The following is a 16,876-nucleotide window of genomic DNA, read 5'->3' as shown; positions in this document are numbered from 1 at the left end:
CAGACTAAAAGAGAGATTGTTTAGCCTCTGCTGTCTTTCTTTCAATCTGTTTCTCATCCTCCTATTCCTACCATTTTGAATCAATGTAGTTAAACATAAGGGAAAAGCACTACATCAAAAAGTAATGATCCTATATCTATTCAACCAGACGCATCTCTTAATATCCAACAAGTTAATGTGATGAGTGCTTACAGTTACGATGTAATCATGAGCCAGTAACTTATCCTACTCTTGTATCTTCCATCGATCAGTTACGTTAAGAAGTGCACGTAGGTCTCTGGAGCTGTCCAGGTGCTGAAATGAACCAACTGCACCAAGGACTTCACATAATGTCATTCACCGTATTACAAGAAGTATAATGTATCGCTTGTCCCTCGTCTTTGAAATGCTGACGTTACAAGGAGGTCCGTGACATATAATACAAACTCAAGCAAAGCGCAGAGATGTCGTATTCCTGGTCGGACACGATGACCCTCTGTATATTATTAAACACAAAATGAATTCTTCCAAAGACATGGGCAGCGTTCGGCTTACATTCCACGCCATAAACGGTGGAGCGAGCGTTCTGCCGGCAGGAGAAAAGCTAACGTTGGACAATGGAAAGCAGGAAGAGCGTTCTACTTTTAAACCGATTATAAATGCAAGAGCAAAAGTGAGGTCAATTACCTCAAACACCACGGTGCTCCTCCTGGAGGGCTGCGGCACCTCGGAGAGACGAAAGCAGGGAGAGAGAGAACAGGAAACACTAACATGATTACGACCATAGCTCGGTCTCAGGTAATCACGGAGTTAAAAGGTCTCCTGCGGCCCAGAGGCCAGCGCGCCGCTCTCCGCCTCTCACCTCTGGGGAGAGGACTCTGCCGTGTGCAGATTGCAGGTGAGATCTGGTTCACGTCTCCACAGCCTCCGACCGGTGCGGCGGCCAAAATCACCGGTCAATTAGTGCCAATCACCGGCAAGGGTGCCATAATTACTTAGTGATGTTTGACATGGGGAGACCTGTGTGTGCGCGTGTGTGTGTGTGTGTGTGTGTGTGTGTGTGTGTGTGTGTGTGTGGTGTGTGTGTGTGTGTGTGTGTGTGTGTGTGTGTGTGTGTTCGTGGTTTACAGGTCTGGGGTTTTAACAGCCAATGCTAAGATGTTCGAAGTTGAAACTACAAAAGAGCTTCAATTCAGTGCCTCTAAATAATGTTTCACATGTAGAGACTGAACATTGTTAAATACAGGTATAGATTTTGATTTGATTTTGATATACTTTATAAACCCCGTGGGGAAATTCGTTCTCAGCATGTGACCCATCCTAGTGTTAGGAGCAGTGAGCTGCCATTTTGAACGGCGCCCGGGGAGCAGTGTAGGGAACGGTGCCTTGCTCAGGGACACCTCGGTAGCACTCGGTCTTGCCGGGACTTGAACTGGTGACCTTCCAGTTGCCAAGCCAAGTCCCTATGGACTTCGCCACCACCGCCCCAAGGTATAGGTAAGTAAAAAGGTCCGTGCTGTAAGGTATACACGACCTTTAGTGTTTGCTGCAGAAAGGAAGCTACGTCACGGCTTTTTAAGGATCACTACAACGTGGTTTGATTTGGTCAAATGTATTTATAGTCGTTGTAATGTAGCAGTGTTTCCAAGTGTCACCACTCAAAGTACCAAACAGCATGAAGTAGTACACTTGGCTAACTTGACTAACTATAACATTGAAATGCTATTACATGATAGGAACATAATATATGATATGTGGGAACACGGCGCGGTTAGACGGGTTGTTAGCGCTCACAGGAACACACAGGTTTCCTTTACTGCTTCAGTTCAAAAGTGACCATAGTGACTCCAGATGTTCAATTGGGACACGCAGCTTTAAGTGTGTGTGTGTGTGTGTGTGTGTGTGTGTGTGTGTGTGATGCATTTAAACAATATGCTAATCTCCGGCGTGGAGTAGAGGGATTTGCTGTATAAAGGAGAGAGAGCCGAGCATGCTTGTTAGCGATAGCCTGGCTGAAGATTCCTCCACACACCCACCTCCCCCTGATCCACTTCCACGGGCCTTCTAGTGTGTGTGTGTGTGTGTGTGTGTGTGTGTGTGTGTGTGTGTGTGTGTGTGTGTGTGAACAGGAGGATGATCTGTGTTGGCAGCCAGTGGTTGTGGACTCAGATTAAACGTTGAGAGGGACTCAGTGTCTGAGGGTATTTACAGATTCTCATTCTCGCCTCAAAGTATGACCGAACGAATGGAAAAAACGCTACAATCTGAAGGTAAAAAAGGTTAATGGGGTGTGTGCAGTGCATGCTGGGTAGGGGAGCCATTGCACATTATTGTCCATATGAAAAGATAACTTACTCAAAGTATGTATCTTTCAGTCACAGAGGTTTCCGTTGTCTTTGCTTCCCTGGCTGGAGCTGCAGTGTCTTTGCGTTACGTACCTTCCTGCACTTGGCCATGAAGTGTGGAAACACCTCGCTGTACGTGCGGACATACAGTGGAGTATCAAAGGACCGCACGTGGTGCTTTGCAGCCTTCGGAAAGTTTCTATAACAATCTAATAAAGCTTTTCTCAATCGTAGAATTCCTTAACATTAACAATGCACCGGCTGCAGTGTCCCCACGTGTAGTTATATAGCGCTGTGATGCAGACAAAGTGTGCAGGCAAGTATGTGAACATAACCACTTAGTAAAGAGCCATTGAGTAAAGTAGTTATGGTGTCACTTTATAAAGAAATATAACGTCTGTCTCGCCCATCAGGTTGAATCCCAGCACATTACTGTCAGAGAAAATAAGTAAAATAGTGTATTAAAATGTATGAACTGAAAGACACAAAACCGAAGCATAAATGATGAGTTTTTAAGTCGATATCGATGTTTCCCTCTCCGATGTGATCCCTGCTATGACCAGCTGTGTGTGATGAAAGCAAAATGCCAGAGTGAATGGTTAAATAAACATCGTCCCGTACAGAAGTAGAAGCTGAAACTTTACACAATGCAGCCGCCGCCATGACAGACTTTCACTTTAAGGAGACAACTTGCTCACTGGAGAGGAGACAGGGAAGGAGGGAGCGATGGCGAGGGATATGGAAGGATGAGGGGAAAAGCGAGGGTGGGTAGAGCGGTGCTGAAACACAACGGGAGCATCCATCCTTTAACCGGTGGGGAGTTATCGCCCGGCGACAGAGCCTTTCCAAGCGCTTTAAAAAGCACATTTGAAGATGTATTAGTGCATCCCTGAATCCACTTGCTGCCAATAGGGGGCTGCGTGCTGGGCTTTGTGCATGTCTCATCTGCGAGTGTGTGTGTGTGTGTGTGTGTGTGTGTGTGTGTGTGTGTGTGTGTGTGTGTGTGTGTGTGTGTGTGTGTGTGTGTGTGTGTGTGTGTGTGTGTGTGAGATTTGTTCTTCTCCAAATTCCCTTAGCGAGCGTTGCTAAGGTGCTTTGGGGATGGGATTAGCTGGAGGCTCATCACACATTCCATAACAGAAAGAAAAAGTACGGAGAGGAAGAGAGAGACGTAGAGAGGAGGAATTAAAGGAAGGAAGAGGTAGGGAGAGAGGGATGATAAAGACACGAAGGAAGGAAAGGAACAAGAAAGAGGGATGAACAAATAAAGGACAGACTGGAAAAAGGAAGATATTAAGGAAAGGAAAAGACACACGAAAGAGGAATGATGGATAGACTAGAAGGGAAAAGGTAGGAAATGAAGTAAGGAAGGAAACGAGAAAGGGTTCAAAGGAAAGGAAAGAGAGATAATAGTAATAATTGAAAGACTGGGAAAGAAAAGAAAGACAGAAAGAAATGAGACTGGGAAAGAAAGAAAACAGAGGTTTGAAGGAGGGAAGGAAATAGGAAAGAGAAATAAAAGGTGTCAAGCTTAATGCTCAAGGCGATGAAGGAGACGAGTGAGACAAAGTGAAGAAGTAAAGCAAGATGGAAGGAAAGAAACTAGGGAGAGACGAGGAAAGAGAAAACATGTATGAAGAAGGAAGAGAGAAAGCAAACAAAAGACGAGGCAGAGTGGAAGTGGAGAAGCTGCGAGAAAAAGAGTGCAAGGAATAAAGAATACAAAAGACAGGAGGAGACAAAAGAGGGAAGGATTGGAGGAGGAAGTAGAAAAAGTTATAGTGGCAAAGAAAGTCAAAAGCAGTAGAGCGGAGAGAAGAGGTCGGAGGAAGGCAGGGTGAAGGAGGTGAGGAACCGGGGGAAGAAGGAGGCAATGGAGGAGGAAAGAGTAGGAGGGAAGAGGAGGGGAGGAAAGGAGGGATCTTGCTGACTGTTGCATCAGCTCCTTAACCGAGGGCCATATGATGAGAATAAGCTGCGTAACGCGGCGTGGAGGCGCTGCAGGAATCTGTCCAGGATCCACCTTGTTTCGAGTCCTTCAGAGCAGTCTGCTTCACGCCTCACTGCAGATTAAACACGGCTAATCTCCAAGATCCTGGTTTATTTCTGGTGTGATGTTTCTGCACCTCCTTCCTTCCCTGACATCACCTGTCAATCAAATGGTGTGGGCGGCGCTGTGACGTCTCTTCGGTTATTTGTGGAGGGCACTGCTCAAGCTTCTCCCAACAAATGTGTTTTCGTTTCCCTCCAGAATTATTACATCAAATCAAACATACAGAGTCTCCTGACATGTAATAGGGTTGATAGAAAATACTCGCCGGCATCACATGGAGGAGTTAGCAAAGTGTGTATATCAAAGAGTATTGCTTTTAACTATGACCACAATCTTTCCCTGACCTCAACCATCGGAAACAAAACACAACTACCGTACTTTCCGGACTATAAAGCGCACCTGCATATGAGCCGCAGCAGCTAAATTGTCCGTCTGTCTTGCTCTCGTTCTGTCTCTCGGTTCCACTTTTACTTTGGCGCGCGACCTGTCTCACTCTTTTCCGGCCTCCAGCTTTTCCCGCTGGAGCGGACCGGTCATAGTGCCCGTAGAGTTAAAGGTGGTTAATTTTACCTGTAAAATCCATAGATTTAGGAGGTCCCCTAGTGGCCGTTAGCTGTACAAACAAAATGGGGGAAAAGTCTGAGGCTTATAGTCCGAAAAGTACGTTAAGTGAAAAAGTCAAAGTCAGCTTTATTGTGAAAATGACTACATGTGTTATCCAGAAATCTCAAGATACCGTTTCCCACAGTGTGACATATATACATACAACAAAAAGGGCCTAGATAAACGGGGTATCGAATTTAAAATGTTAATAATATATTTCAAAAGTACTTTACACATTTGGAGATATTCCCTTCCTGGTGTCCTAGGATAGTGCGCTCACTAGATTAGGACCAAAGACTCACAAATATAATGCATAAAAACAACACAAAGATTTGACAACATAAGGTTTAAATCTAACTACAGAATAACGCTTGAGGTTTGACTGCCAACAAAACATCATTACCTCCTGCCCAGTGCACTTGGCACCAATGCAACACGCCAACTATTAGCTGTACGATAAGGGGCCTGACAAAAGCAGTAAAAACACTATTATAATAGAGACACATAACCAAGTACTCTACCGTCACACATGTGGAGATATTCCCTTCCTGGTGTCCTGGGATAGTGCGTTCACTAGATTAGGACCAAACAGCCCAATACATATTGCATACAAACAACAACAACATGCTTCAACATGAGCTACGTATTAAACTACAGAATTAAGCTTGAGGTTTGAATGCCATCAGCCCATCATTACCTCCTGCCCAGTGCACTTGGAACACGCTGTACAATAAGGGGCCTGACAGAAGCAGTAAAGGACACATCCTGGTAGAGACAGATACTTCACTGGCAACAAGTACAACACCACTTTCCCTCAGATCTTCATCAGACTGGTTTAATGTAACAGTTGCATTCATGCACATCTCGCTCTGGTCCACACAGTCAGATCTATTGATAAGGCTGTCTCACTGAACCCACGACGACAGGGCAGATATCAGCGTGTGGTGTGCAGCGGGGGGCGAGGACCTGCTGCATAGGTGTGGTCTGTCAGCTCTCCTGTTACCTGGCCCTCCACGGACACCTGAGCCTCCTCTGTTGGGACAAATTGACAAAGTGAACCGGGCTGACAGGATGCCAGATTTCCCTCTCCGTCTATCTCCATCTCTCCTTTTTCTGCTAACCTATCGGTCACTTTCTCTGTATCTGATGACTCCGGTAAACAGCATCAGCACAGACATTGACCGATGCATAATTAAGCATCTAAGAAATGGTGTTTTTTGTATCTTTTGGTTTAAAAGTTGAATTTAGGAATAAACGTGTTTCTAAAACCTGTTTTATTTGTCTCCCTCCCTCCCTATGTCTCTCTTCCTCCCTCGGCCCGTCCGTTTAGGGTTTCCATGAGCTCATTATGTCCTATGAAAAGGGACAGGTAATGCAATCTGGCATGGCGTGGCACGATCTGTGTGTGTGTGTTGATTACCTGAACAACAGTCAACACAGTCTCTATTTCAGCCACTTATCTCGTCCAGAAATAATCATCTAATCAGGCGTGCACACACACACACACACACACACACACACACACACACGTAACGTACAATATTGTGTGTGTGTGTGTGTGTGTGTGTGTGTGTGTGTGTGTGTGTGTGTGTGTGTGTGTGTGTGTGTGTGTGTGTGTGTGTGTGTGTGTGTGTGTGTGTGTGTGTGTGTGTGTGTGTGTGTGTGTGTGTGTGTGTGTGTGAGAGAACAGCTCTCTCTGCATACGGTGCACACAGACCCACACACTTGGAGAGTAGAGCCAAAGCTGTTAATGTATGGAAGAATATATTTGTGCCCCTCCTTCGATAAACAAGTCACGGCAGCATCAGCTGAACGGGCTCGGGCTGACTTGTCTCTCCGAGAGAAGCAGAGTCTGCTAGCCTTGCATTAAAAGCCTGCATTACATTCAAGGCACAAAAACAGCAAGTGATTCATAAAATAAAATGTCCAGGTGTGTGTGTGTGTGTGTGTGTCTCTCCAACGTAATGCTCGATTGGCAGGTGCCTATGATATTAAAAATCACATATTGAACCGCCGTAAACACACGACAGCTAGAGACGGGAAAATAGATCAATCGCGGCGATAGGAGAGAGAGGAAAAAGCAAAGAATAGAACGGGAGGAAGAGGGAGGGGGGCGATCGACTGTGGCTCTGACCTCTCGGCACACACAAAGCCCCCCCTCCATCCACAAAAAAATAAATAAAAAAAGACCCCGAGCCCTCCACCGTCAGGGCTTTTTACTGTATCAATTGCCCCCCCGCTCCTGCGCCCTCTCAGCGACCCACCCCACAGGGCTGGACAGCCGATAAGTTGGAGCTGAGGACTAAAAGCCCCCGGAGGGCGAGCGACAAAAGCCTCCAGCCAAGGAAAGAAAAGTGCTCTCTCTCTCTCTCTCTCCGCTCGCTCACTTTCTTCCACACTAACTCTCTCCCTGTAGGGACATATTATGGACGTCATTATTCTGGTCCTACAAGTTGCCACAGAAGCTTCGGGGCTCTGACCTGGCCGTGAGTGAGTGTGTGTGCGCGCGTGTGTGTGAGTGTGCGTGTGCGTGTGGTGTGTGTGTGTGTGTGTGTGTGTGTGTGTGTGTGTGTGTGTGTGTGTGTGTGTGTGTGTGTGTGTGTGTGTGCATAAGCCCTGCAGGATGTCTTCAAGCCCCACAGCGTGTGAGATGAGGAGAATTATGAGTAATTTTTTCCACACTGAGAAGCTACAGTATGTCACACATTTTACATTTCTACTGGATACTTTGATATGCACACACGCACGCGCACACGCGCACACGCACGCACGCGCACGCACACACACACACTATGACACACGCCACGGTCAATTCAACAACACAAATGACAACACTGTGTAAAAACACGCTTAGGGGATACATCAATGCAACAAGTGTTACTACAACACATCAAATATGTCTTCCCGCTTCTTCCATGCATCCCGTTCAATACTTCAACAGCATCTGGTCCGTCTCTGAAAGGGAGAAGACCAGAGAAAGAGACAACAACAGAGACTTCTGAAACCACAGCTGCAGCAAGATCCACATTTACATTTACAAAACAACCACTGGTTCTTCCATCCATGTGTCACCGTTTACAACCCTCTTCAATATCTCTCTACTCGCTCCTCATGGCTCAAAAGTTTCCTCTAACATGAAAGTAAACGGCACTTAAAGAAAGAGCGAGACTCACAACCTTAGAAGGCGTTTTCAAAGCATTGTTATTTGACTTTTGATGACATAAACTCAGCTTTATGTGTCTGCTAATGTGTGATGAGGACAGTGGTAAAAGCAAAGTAAAGGTGGTGTGCAGAGGCTGTATGAAAGATATTTGATTACTAATGATAGCACAGTGCACTGCTGCAGGGAGAGCAGGTAAGGTTTATGGGGTCAGGTTATCTTCGTGTCGGTTCCTGCAGACTGCAGCGCGAAGGGAAGCTATTCTCCCTTTGCCAAAATGTCAGTTTCACCACCAGTATGAACCCAGTCAGTGCAAATTAACGGGCAGCATTAGCCATCAATCACTTCCTGATACACAGAATTTGACGAGGAAATCACGGTGCCATAATGCGAGGTGTGCGGCTATACAGAGGACTGACTCAGATGTCATGAAGAGTGATGTTCTAACTCTGTGAAGGACTGGCTTTGCGGTAATAAAATGTGAGGCAGCCCCAATTACAGCCGCCTAATCTAAATGTTACAGCCAGGTGAGGTTGGCACGCAACTTCAGATCCATGGGCGAGCAGGGCATCTGGTTATAAGTTAGAGACGAGGGATTTTACTTAGCTTGATTTCTCTGCAGAACTGGAGTAACTATCACTTAAACACACACTAAGTCAATCAATCAATCAATCAATGTTTATTTATATAGCCCAATATCACAAATGTTACATTTGTCTCAGTGGTCTTCACAGTGTGTACAGAATATCAGTATGACAATACGACCCTCTGTCCTTAGACCCTCACATCGTACAAGGAAAAACTTCCGAAGAAAACCCACAGTTTAAAGGGAACATGGGAGAAACCTCAGGGAGAGCAACAGAGGTAGACCAGATGTTTGGAAATGCATGTGTGTATATTAGGAAGATGAATCCACGAGGATATCCATCCAGGACCAATGATCTAGGACCAATGATCCAGGACCACAGCCACGACTCGCGATCCAGGACACAGGACCACAGGATCATCCATGTCTCCGGATCCCGGCGTATATAGACACCAAAAAGAAAGACATGTGGGGAAGCTGGGTTAATCGGAACATGAGAGGACACAGGTATAGACAGAGAGAAGGAAGAAGTAAGATGTCCCCCGACAAACTAAGCCTATAGCAGCAAAACTAGGGGCTGAATCTAATCAGCCCTAACTATAAGCTTTATCAAAAAGGAAGGTCTTAAGCGCACTCTTAAAAACGGATAGGGTGTCTGCCGCCCGAACACAAACTGGAAGCTGATTCCACAAATGTGGAGCTTGATAAGAAAAGGCTCTGGCTCCCATTGTACTTTGAGAGACTCTAGGAACAACCAACAACCTGCATTCTTGGAACGCAATGCCCTAGTAGGACAGCAGGGTATAATGCGTTCTTTAAGGTAAGATGGCGCCTGCCCATTAAGGGCTTTGTAGGCGAGAAGAAGAATTTTAAATTCTATCCTGTGTTCTATAGGGAGCCAGTGGCAGCCAGAACAGGAGTAATGTGGTCCCTTTTCCTAACTCTGGTTAGTACACGAGCTGCAGCATTTTGAATCAGCTGAAGCGACTTGACTGACTTCTTGGTACACCCTGATAATAAGGAGTTACAATAATCCAGCCTAGAAGTAACAAATGCATGGACTAGTTTCTCTGCATCGTTTTGAGGCAAGATATGCCTGATTTTTGCAATGTTACGTAGATGGAAGTAGGCGGTCCTTGAAATTGATTTTATGTGGGCGTTAAAGGATAAATCCTGATCAAATATAACACCAACATTCCTTACAGTCTCACTGGAGGCCAAATTAATGCCATCCATAGTTAGTATATCTTTAGATAATTTGTTTCGTAGATTCTTCGGGCCAAGTACAATAACTTCAGTTTTGGTCGTGTTTAACATCAAAAAGTTTAAGGTCATCCACGTTTTTAAGTCCTTAAGGCAGTCTTGAATTTTATTTAGATGATTAATTTCATCAGGCTTGATTGATAAATATAGTTGAGTATCATCCGCATAACAATGAAAGTTTACAGAATGATTCCTTATAATATTGCCTAACGGAAGCATATATAATGTGAACAAAATAGGTCCGAGCACTGAGCCCTGTGGCACTCCATGGCTAACTTTGGTTTGCGTGGAATATTCATCGTTAACACGTACAAACTGAGAGCGTTCAGATAGATAGGACCTAAATCAGCCTAAAGCAGTTCCCTGTATGCCAACTAAGTGCTCTAGTCTTTGCAATAGGATATCATGGTCGATAGTATCAAATGCAGCACTGAGATCGAGCAAAACAAGAATAGAGAAAAGTCCCTTGTCTGAGGCTATTAGAATGTCATTTGTGACTTTAACCAGAGCTGTCCCTGTGCTATGATGTGTTCTAAAGCCAGACTGAAAATCTTCAAATAAATCATTGTTTTTTAAGTAATCACACAACTGTTTTGCGACCGCTTTCTCAAGAATATTTGAGAGGAACGGAAGATTAGAAATAGGTCTATAGTTGGCTAAAACCTCTGGATCGAGGTTGTGCTTTTTAAGAAGCGGTTTTATCACTGCTACTTTGAATGATTGTGGAACATAGCCTGATAATAAAGACATATTCATAATATTTAATAAAGAAGTGCTAATTAATGGAAAAACTTCCTTCAACAGCTTAGTTGGAATTGGGTCTAACATGCACGTTGATGGCTTAGAAGAGAGAATCATTGAATGTAATTGTTCAAGGTTTATGGCTGAAAATCATTCTAGTTTACTGTCTAGTGTAATATTAGAACTTACATTTCCGGGAGCTGTTGATAACACTATACTGGTCAAAGGCAAGAGGTCATTAATTTTGTTTCTAAGAGTAACAATTTTATCGTTAAAAAAGCACATAAAATCCTTACTACTGAGTGCTATGGGAATAGAAGACTCCATCGAGAAATCTTGCATTATTCTTATTCTCATCTATTAATGAAGAGTAGTAGGCTGCTCTCGCTTTACGCAGTGCTTTCTTAAATTCATTGAGAGTAATATGCCAAATTAAACGAGATTCTTCAAGTTTAGTGGAACGCCATATCCTTTCAAGTTGTCTAGACTTTTGCTTTATTTTGCGGGTTTCGGCATTATGCCATGGAGCTAATCTATGTTGTTTTATTTTCTCCTTTTTCAAAGGAGCAACAGAGTCTAATTTTATTCGCAGCGCATCTATAGCACTATCAACAACATGATCAAGTTGGGGTGGTGTACACACTAAGTCTACCTCTGCAGCATTTGTACAAGTTCCTCTAAGTGTCTTTCGAGGAGATATTTCTGTTAGGAGATCTCATCAAGAAACTGTTCGTCTGGGACAAAAATCAGCATCAGTAGGACTCAAATCATCTTCATCACTTCTGCTGTGTTTGTCATGTTAAGAGTTTCCTATCAGCCACTCTCTTCCTCGTGATCCCTGGCACCTTATTGTCATCCTCCTCATCGTCCCTGCCGTTGACCTCTTCATCACGTTCCTCTTTAAAGCCTTTGATTTCTCTCGACCGCTTGTCACTTTTAAGCCAGTGTCTGGAGAGCGCCTGTAGCTTTTAGGCCGAGCGACTGATGGTTCGAGAGAACAGGGGATCAAAAGGAGGAGAAAGAGGGGAATCAGGATGGAGGCAGGCTGTAAGAGGAGCCACGCAGCGGGAGGGCTGTTTACTGTCACCGAGGGAGGAAGAGAGAGAGGTGGGGGGGGATAGGGACAACGAGAGGAAAAGAGGGAAGATTAGGTGTTCAGCGAAAGAGAGGTACTATACACGGACTGAAAACGTTTCTTTCGGCTCAGAAAGTCCTTCTCTCATGCACGGCAACAAAGAAACATGTGACTTCTTCACAGCAGTCTGATATGCAAGCTGTGTACTGTCACGAATATTAGAATATTTCAGTAGTAATGTGGACATGGCACCAATGTGTAACACATGATAGAAAACACATAGGCTGTGGCTTAGTGGCTGGTGTGCTGGACTTCGAATCAGGGGATAGCAGGTTCGAGTCCCACTGCATGTCATTGAGTCCCTGGGCAAGACACCTCACCCCAAATGTCTCCTGTGGGGATTGTCCACAGCGCTGAAAGGATGTGAGTCACTTGGATAAAAGCGTCTAACAAGTGACATGTAATGTAGAAAACGCACTGCTTACTTTAATCGCTTGTTGAGGTTTTCCAGTTGCCATGACTGCAATAAATACCTGTCTCCTGTACACCCACAACTACATCAAAACTAGATGTAAACAGGTCAATTGAAGCACTTCAGTTAAGTAAGTGATAAAGCACGACAAGGTGTTCCAATATCAGAACACGCAGCATTAAACATGTTGTAGGGAGAAACCGTGATGACGCGTTTCCTCCACACGGCCCACTACTCAGCCATGTAACCAGGGAGCAACTGTAGGCTTAAATACACACACACATATGGTGGGAGTGTGATATTTGCTTACTGAGCATTTATCCATGAAGTGACAAATCAAATATTGTGCCTTCACATTTCAGACTCCAGAGACAAGAAGCAATAACAACACTTTGGTGATGAGCACATGTACGGGTCTGTATCTGGATCATGTGTGTGCTGTAAGGAAATGTCTCCATGATGAATCTCTCTCTCACACACACACACACACACACACACACACACACACACACACACACACACACACACACACACACACAGATTGAGTGTGTCTTCCAGACGCTGTTGGGAACATTCACACACTGACACTAATGTATGCTGCTGCTTTGAAGATAGCCGAGCAGGAGAGCAGGAGGGAGACGGACAGAGAAAGGAGACGGTGAGGGTCTTACCGTGCGTTCTGTAAATCAATAACAAAAAGACACGTGTATTCAGACATGTTTAGCAGTAGCTTCTCAGTTCAAATAACTTCTGCTCAACGATGAAGACATCTCAAATTCAACAGTTTACACTTGTGTTGAACTGATGCTCGTCATTTTAAATGCACACACGGCGATGCTATGAGAGCGTGTCTTTCCAGTTCTGTCTGCGGCCCTATTCTTTCTCCACTTCTGCAAAACTCCACACTGCCACTAATTATGAAGCCAGAGCGACACGAGAGTGGTGTCAGTGTTTGATATACCACTCTGCTGCTTCTGAAAAGATGCTCTTGGGAATAGTGCTTTTAGTAAACACTTCAGAGGCTCTCAAAACAAAATTACCATACCATAGATTAAAGAGCGCTTCCTACTTGTACGTACAAACACTTTTAGATTGTGATCAGATGACAGGGCCCTGCACTGTACCCAGACCTCACTTCTTCTCCACACACACACACACACACGCACACATACGCACACACACACACACACACACACCTGTCGAGCTCCTGCAGCTCTTTACCTGCCGCTGGGATCGGCTCCAACAACTGTCAATTATCCGAAAGCCAATCCCACAAGCGATTGACAAGCCAGTAGAGCCAGGGATCGAGTTCAGTCTCTTGGGGATCTGTGTGTGTGTGTGTGTGTGTGTGTGTGTGTGTGTGTGTGTGTGTGTGTGTGTGTGTGTGTGTGTGTGTGTGTGTGTGTGTGTGTGTGTGTGTGTGTGTGTGTGTGTGTGTGTGTGTGTGTGTGTGTGTGTGTGTGTGTGTGTGTGTGTGTGTGTGTGTGTGTGTGTGTGTGTGTGTGTGTGTGGAATCAACCAGCGACACTACTAAGCTCTGACTTCAAGCAGCTCAGGTTGACGAGAAGTTGATGGGCTGATAAAACCTTCAAGTGTGTGTGTGTGGTGTGTGTGTGTGTGTGTGTGTGTGTGTGTGTGTGTGTGTGTGTGTGTGTGTGTGTGTGTGTGTGTGTGTGTGTGTGTGTGTGTGTGTGTGTGTGTGTGTGTGTGTGTGTGTGTGTGTGTGTGTGTGTGTGTGTGTGTGTGTGTGTGTGTGTGTGTGTGTGTGTGTGTGTGTGTGTGTGTGTGTGTGTGTGTGTGTGTGTGTGTGATATAGGCCTTGTTGTCTGAAGACCATGGGAACACATGGACACCGCTAATCCTTTAACTACCATCGAGAGAAACCACACACACAAGAAGTCTGTAAGCCTTCATTTAGCGTCTGTTTGTTACTCGGTAAAGCCATGGGAATAGACTTCCGGCATCAACAACATTTTCCTCAAAAAGACTAAAAACGGAACCATGAGCGAATGAAGTTAAATTAAAACGTCCTAAAAGCAACAGCAACCACTGAAGAAGTATGGAGATGGTACAGTATGCTACAAAAGTCTTTGTTTGTGGTGATTTCTGTAGCATTCAAAACTAATTCAGAAAAGGTCCAAGTGAAACTGAAGTAGCCTCAATATAAGTACATACTGTAACCACGTGTTGGTACAGTTGCAGAGGAGGATGTTATTATGTTTAACCTGGGACATGGATCAATTACAACAAAGCAGAGAGATACCTGACTACAGTGTCAATAACAACCACGTAAAGATCGGACCACGTCCAAAAACACAAGGAATATAATTAAGCAATAGCTTCGCGTCGGGCCGAACCACGCCCCTTAGCTGTGATATAATGAGCATAAACCACGGCCTGAAGTGAGCTATTGCTTTTATAAAACGGTTACCAAGTGTGGCAATATGAAAAAAAAATACACACTCTAATTTAAATAGTTTTTATTAGTAAATAATGATGTTCAAAATAAAATAGTCCCTCCGTTGCCTTCTGCGCGAAACATAGTGCGAGGTGGTTGCTATGCAACAACACTAACAGCTAGCGAACATATTAGACAGAGAGCGTTGATCCATTATTTGGCTATTTATTTACATTAATGTGTATGTTGCACCCACTGAAAACCTGTCCAGCATCAGTAGCATGGCTTACGTGGTTACTTGTTGAGGTTGTTTTGGCGTGGTGAGAGTATTGCTCCACTTTCTCCGGTCCCCGAGATTGGGCTTCCAGTAGCTCTGGAGAGAGCTTTCGCACCTGTGGCCACTACTTCACGTAGCTCTGCATGTCGTCGTTTAGGTGCTTTCTGGAGATAGGCACTGCTCAATCCACTCCTCCATAGTAAAACCCCCCGGAGGTCGAAGTTAATCTTAAATGTTTCCATCTTATGCTTTGTAAGTTTGTTCCGTAACGGAAGAAATGTAAATATATTTATAAAACTGACAAGTCAAATCAAGCAATCTGATTGGCCGATAGTGTTTTTGCGGACCTCTTTGATTACAGATTTGAAAACATCGTTGCTTGCTTTACAAGTAGCACAATTCATAATGTCAAACCTTGGGAAGTATCTAGATATCCCTGCTCTAATGCCAAAGGAACTGCACCCTGTATGTGTTGCCGTTTGATGTCTGTGTCTGGACCGCTGCGTGAAAAGGAGGGTTTCTGCCCCGTTACTTCTCCGCTGCTTTCAGCCCAACGGTATTCTGTGTTTCTCAGACGCGGAGGGATACTGACTTGTTGTGAAAAGTAACTTACAATTCTACCCGTGGTATACGCTCAGTATATCACGGCTAAGAACCAATCAGATTGCTTGATTTGTCTTGTCCGTTTTATAAATGCTATTATTCAACCGAAAGCCCTATTACAAACTTCAACATTTCAATTGCATTTGCATTGCGGATGAGAACAACGTTAACCTGAGGAAAGGTTCAAGGATCTTAACCTCACCTCACAACTCAGGTGTGTGTGACGGGCGTGGGGCCGTATCAATGTCCTGCATTCACCCGTGTAATTATTCACCTTTATTGTGTCCGTAACAAAGGCCTATCAATCCGAACCTGAGGCTCTGTGTGTGTGTGTGCGTGCGTGCGTGTGTGTGTGTGTGTGTGTGTGTGTGTGTGAATGAAAGTAGAATGAAAGAAGCATCTTTTAACTCCTGTCTGATGCATTTCAGGAGATTATTAAACCACAAACAAGAAGCATGCTTGTCTCTGCTCCCTTGCTCAAAACTAGCTTGTATGCATCTCCTTGGAGTTGAAAGTTTACTGAAATGTCTCAGGTATAATAACCCTGCAAGTTTAACTACTTTACAGAACATTATATATATATATATATATGTTATAACCTTGAGCATCAGTGAACTATACAACCAGATAAAGAGCAGGCAATGTTGCTAAGCATTATATGGAAACACATGAAATGCTTCAAGTAAACATATTTACTGCCAAGTGGTCAAGAAGTGTTGCAATAACAAAGTGGATGGAACCCATTACCTCTACAGTACAGCCTGTTGTTGCAACTCCACAATCCTTGAAAACTCCCAGAGGTTATAAAACTTCATCAAGTGCCACAGATCCAATCCCAGACACGGCCTATTGTCGACAGCATCGCTCTCAGAAGCACCCAAGGTTGGAGCAGAAGAAAAACGCAGAGATGTGGAGAGGCTGCGAGACGAGAAAGAGAGACATGAGGAAGAAAGACGAGGATGAATGCTAACACAAATTAATACAGTTCTCCAAGGCTGCTCAGATTGGATCAATGCAGCAACGACTGAGGACTGTGAGGAGAGGTAAACATGTTTGATGGCGTGTGTGTGTGTGTGTGTGTGTGTGTGTGTGTGTGTGTGTGTGTGTGTGTGTGTGTGTGTGTGTGTGTGTGTGTGTGTGTGTGTGTGTGTGTGTGTGTGTGTGTGTGTGTGTGTGTGTGTGTGTGTGTGTGTGTGTGTGTGTGTGTGTGTGTGTGTGTGTGTGTGTGTGTGTGTGTGTGTGTGTGTGTGTGTGTGTGTGTGTGTGTGAGAGAGAGAGTGTAGGAGTTTGAATTCAGTCAGTGAGCTCTTTGTTTTCAAGT

The 16,876-nt window shown here is 44.5% G+C and overlaps 1 long non-coding RNA gene across 1 annotated transcript in view; it reads right to left on the bottom strand.

Moving 5' to 3' along the window:
* Positions 1-16,876, bottom strand: part of LOC117456676 (uncharacterized) — a 32,563-nt gene that overhangs the window by 10,061 nt on the left and 5,626 nt on the right. Inside the window, exon 2 of the long non-coding RNA XR_004553265.2 lies at positions 16,303-16,473. This is a non-coding gene — a long non-coding RNA (uncharacterized lncRNA). The remainder of the gene's footprint in view (positions 1-16,302; positions 16,474-16,876) is intronic.

Source organism: Pseudochaenichthys georgianus, chromosome 2 (assembly GCF_902827115.2).
Source record: "Pseudochaenichthys georgianus chromosome 2, fPseGeo1.2, whole genome shotgun sequence".
Lineage (NCBI taxonomy): Eukaryota > Metazoa > Chordata > Actinopteri > Perciformes > Channichthyidae > Pseudochaenichthys > Pseudochaenichthys georgianus.
Note: the sequence above shows the minus strand (reverse complement) of the source record. Positions and strands in the feature narration are given on the sequence as shown.